We start from the raw sequence: 5,454 nt of genomic DNA, 5'->3' as shown, positions 1-5,454 counted from the left end.
AGGGAGAGAGGGGGTGTATGTTGTGTTAAGGGGCACTGTGAAAAGCCACACTCTTTTTTACCAATATATATTATATATATATATATATATATATATTTATATCTGTGTGTGTGTGTGCTTTAAAAAAAATTACAACAATTTTGTTAACATTTTTTAATGTGTATAAAATGTTGAATTTTCTGAAAGTGTAGAGACAGCTGTATAGGCAATTGATAGAACCCAGCCAGAGCACGCTAGATTAAAAAGGAATTCAACCTGGGGAAAAAAATCCCAACCCTCCCTAAATGGATAAAATGTTGTATCATTATAACATTTACATATAATAGAAAAAAATATATATAATCATATAATTATAATCACATAATTATTATATAATGTATATAAAATAATCTTAATATATCTTGGTGACTGTTTTCTTCATTTTCTGAAAGTGTAACAACAGGTACGCAATTTAGAGAAAGCTGCCAGGGTAAATTAGATTTAGATGTATCTAACCGGAACAAAATCGTCCAAAAATCCTTCCCCAAAACACATTACTAACTTCATAGCTTTAGTGTGAGGTCTGCCTAGCCTTGTGGTATACTCAGGTAGCTGGGTAGACCAGTAAGGCAAATTTCAATTTAATTCGGGCAGAATTAAATGATTGGACGTGCTTCGATGATCCAGTGATTATTACTGCCCTTCGACAGCAACAAATAGCAGTTTTTCTTTAATATGGACAACAAAAGGTCTTTTGTGGTCTGGATGTGAAGCAAATAAGCCTTTCTAACACATTACTTATTTATCTCGATCTGGAAACCGGCCTTGTTCTGACCCCAGTTAGTGAGATGAATACATTGAGTTGAATATTTGAAATTATTTCCAAGTCTGTACTGTGATAGGCCTTTGAAGGTTTATTCGAACCATTCTGTTGAGGTATGGTTGGTGATAAAAACCCTTCTTCGTGAGTCATATTATCATATTATAATTTTTTCGACGTATTATCTTTACTGGCTGTAACTGCATGTAATCTATGCCTGAGTTGACCCTTGTTCCCTTTGCTTTACTTCAAGGTTATTCGATTTATTTCTGTTGCAAAGAACTTGAGAGTATTATGAATTGCATTAAAAAATACTTTTTTTAAAAAGGCTTTGTATGTTGACTCTCTCTCTCTCTCTCTCTCTCTCTCTCTCTCTCTCCCTCTCTCTCTCTCTCTCTCCCTCTCTCTCTCTCTCTCTCTCTCTCTCTCTCTCTCCCCCTCTCTCTCTCTCTCTCTCTCTCTCTCTCTCTCTCTCTCTCTCTCTCTCTCTCTCTCTCTCTCTCTCTCTCTCTCTCTCTCTCTCTCTCTCTCTCTCTCTTCCCCTATCTCACCACCTAGCTGTCTAGCTCGTATTCCCTCACTCTCCCTCTCTCTCGCTCGTTCTATCATGTACACATAACACGAAAATAGATGTCTTCTCCTCACACTTGAATGCAAATGGGTTTGACTTGGCACTCTTATCATAACAATGCGAGATCTCTCAACCTTGCCTCGCTCTCTCTTGCCAAGCTCCGAGTCGGTGTTTAAGTGAAGAGGTCGGCGCCGCGCGTTTTGTCAGGGGAAGATTGAGGGGAAAATGAGGCGTGTCTGAAAATAGCTGCTGCTGTCGCCCCTGCGAATGATAGCAGTAACGGGGGAAAGGACGGCGCGTAGAGACTGAGAGCTCGTTAAGTGTTGATGCAAAATGTTGTAGGGATACACTGGCGTTTTTTTAAGCTATTTTAACAGAATGTGAATGTTCATGTAAAATTGTTCAGTTCTTAAATCCAAATATTTGTCATGATGTCACTTCTAAAATATATCGTTTTCATCATTTAGGTTTAGAGTTTGGCTTACATTTGTTAAATGTAGAAATCGTAGGCTAATGTAGGCTATCATTTGAATTAAAGGCATTGCACCCTATATACCAATATCGTTCGTCCAGTTAGGCCTACTTGTTATTCCTTTATCAGACGATAGGCCGTTAGACTCAGTGATCAAATAGGCCTATAGATTTTTGATAGTCAAACGGTAGTCAAATGAGACGAGAGATATAGCCTACCGTCTCATAGATATAGTCCTCCGTTTTGGATTTTTATGGAGTGTAGGCTACCTCTACTACATATATCTCAGCATCTTAGTCTTTATTAATTGGAGCTTGGGCTAAGATCATCACTTTTCTGTCACACGTCGTCTGCTTTATGTGTTTTCTAAGTGCCTGACTCATCCTGAAAACCAGCAGCGCTAACTACAAAGAGTTACAGCTTTGGCTATTGGTTGCTATTCCCTTGCGCGCTATACCGCGGGGCCCTTGGGTCGCGAGCACTGACGCAAGTTGGAATCCCACATGGGCAGTCAGGGAAATGCTAGCCGAAGGAATAACAAGGGATGATGATGATGATGATGATGATGATGATGATGATGATGATGATGATGATGATGATGGCTGATAAACTGGTCAATGTGTGCGTCTCAAATGACTTGTGTTTTACTGTGTTTGTTTGCTATACATTATCCTGTTGTGTGCATGAATAGGCCTACCACAAATAACCTTGTACTGTAGTGATTCATATTTACCTTTACTTTTTGTATAGTCCAATATTGATAGTACTCGCCCCTGAACCCTCAAGCCACTTTGGAAAAAAGCGTCTGCTAAATAACTTCATGTCAATATAAATGTATCAAATTCATTCAAAATGCATATAGTCTCATGGAATATTGTAATAGGGTAAAGGCTATTGTAATTTTTTAATGACGTAGATCATATTTAGCTATTGTTGTTTATTTTAACCAAATTATTTTATGAATTGTTACATTTTACTTGTTCTCTCATTTATGTGAATGTTCCTTAGGTACTGGAGGCCACCACTCAGTTCAAAAAACCCTTTGGAATTTTACCATGTCTTTACTAGTTGCAATCCAGAGTCACGATTACTATTCAGTTGTTTATCAGACGCTTTTGTCCAAACTGACCTACAATGAACTTAAACACAGCTAATTACTAACCATGTACAGGCTGGGGCACCTCCCTCAAGAGTATTGAGAAATAGACTGTGGACATGGGAGATCGAAGCAACATTGTTTTGGCTGGGAGTCAAACACCCCAGCTACTACAGGATCCTTCCCCCAGGATCCCCCTATCGTAATTCTATAAATGCTAAAGATCCTCTCAAGTACCTTAATTAGTTTCTAACTACCTTGGTTGGGTTTGGTGACCTGCAGTAGACAGAGTCTCTGCCTCTATATTGAAAAAGGCGGTTGCATTTCAGACAGCCCAAGTCCTAGTTATGGAAATTGTGTTACAGCACAGTGAATATGTGCCAACACGTACATTTCAACGTGTGCCACCTAAATCCCAACATATTCCTTTCTCAAACGACAATTGCAGAAACATGGGGTAGCCTACTGGTGTAGCTGAAGAAATCTAGTTTTTGACTCCCTCAGTGAAAGGGTTAGAATGACAAATGAAAGGATCTGGTGGTAACACACACCACCCATATCCCCTGTTTTAACCTCTATTCATTTCAACAACACTGCAGTTTCTCCCTCAGGGTGACAAGTCCGGGTCTGATGCAATGCAGCGCTAATCACTCACACACACACACACACACGCACACACACACACGCACACACACACACACACACACACACACACGCACACGCGCACACACGCACGCTGGGTAGAGAGCTGAGATGCCTCAGGCACATTCAACGGGGGTGGGTGGGGGAGCCCCGATAATGTGACCCCAGGCCTCTCTGCAGGGAGGAGGTCCTAATCCTGGATTATGCCCCCAGAGCCACCGCGAGCTGGATTAGTGTTCTAGCAGGGGAAACAGGCAGCTAGCTGGATTATCGTGCTAGCAGGAGAAATGGGCAGATAGCTAGATTAGCGCGCTAGCAGGAGAAACGTGTAGCAAACTGTAATAGTGATCCAACGGGACAATGAATATAATAATCATAGTCTGCTGGAATAGCACACAAGCCACTAGCTGGAATAGTGGGCTTGCAGGACAAATAGGCTCTGCTAGCAGGAGAAACTGCCAGCCAGATGGATAAGTGTGCTAACAGGATTCCAGCTAGGAGCTAGCTGGAATAGTGGACAAGATGGATGAAGGAGCAAACTGGATTAGCAGGCTAGCGGGATAAAAAGGAAGCTAGCTGGATTAGAGGACCAGCAGGAGTATAAGAGAACTAGCTGCACTAGCGTGCTGCGTGCTAGCAGGACAAACCGGCAGTTAGCTGGATTAACGGGCTAGCAGGTGAATGAAGGAGCTGGCTGAAGTAGTGGGAAAGCAGGAGAAACAGGCAGCTAGTTGGATTAGGGGCCTAGCAGTAAAACGAAGGAGCTAGCTGGAATAGCAGACTAGCAGGAGAATGAAGAAGCTACCTAGATTAGCGGGCTAGCAGGAGAATCAAGCAGCTACCTGGATCAGTGTGTAGCAGAAGAAACAATTCGCTAGCATGAGAACAATAGGGCTAACTGGAATAGCGGACAGTACAACGAAAGAGCTAGCTGGATTAGGGGAGCGTATCTATGTTTCCCGGGCCCTATGTTCCCCGGGTCCTATGTTCCCCCGCTTTGTATGTGACCGGGGAACATAGGACCCTGTGAGCAAATCTTTTTCTCGTAGGATGGTAAGGGCAAGTACCCGCCTTTTTCGCCTCTGATTCGCCTGTGATTGGTTAGAATGTCTCTCCTCCGATTGGTTATGGTTAGGGTAAGGTTTAGGGTTAACCCTCGACCTAACCCTAAACCTGACCCTAACCCTTTGTACCCGAAGAACATAGGACCTCGGGAACATAGGGATGACCCCCTGGATAAGTATGCTAGCAGGAGAAACTGGGAGCTAACTGGATTAGAGGGCTAGCAGTAGAAGCTGGGAGCTATCTGGATTAGCGGGCTAGCAGTAGAAACCGGCATTGTCAGCATTCTGCACTCCCTCCTCTGCACACTCAGTAGATCACACACACACACACACACACGCACACACACACACACACACACACACACACACACACACACACACACACACACACACACACACACACACACACACACACACACACACACACACACACACACACACACACTTGCTGGTCCCTCCGCTGTTAGGCAGTAGCTCCATACACGGTGATGGAAAAATACAACAAGGCTCGGTGCCCACTCACACACACATACTCTCTTTCGCTGTCGCACACACACACACACACACACACACACACACACACACACACACACACACACACCACACTCACATGTACACACGCACCCACATACAAAGTGTACATTTCCATGTATAAAGAACCACAACAATAACACACATGTCCAGGTGAAACACAACTGAGAGGCTAACAGGAACTACTTGTTAAAATGCATTGTGTTGTACGTCCACCTCCTCCTAGTATTGATGTCTCCCATAACTGCCAGCCAACAGGATTCCAACCTACAGTTTAAT

This window comes from Gadus macrocephalus, chromosome 2, assembly GCF_031168955.1.
Source record: "Gadus macrocephalus chromosome 2, ASM3116895v1".
Classification (NCBI taxonomy): domain Eukaryota; kingdom Metazoa; phylum Chordata; class Actinopteri; order Gadiformes; family Gadidae; genus Gadus; species Gadus macrocephalus.
Note: the sequence above shows the minus strand (reverse complement) of the source record.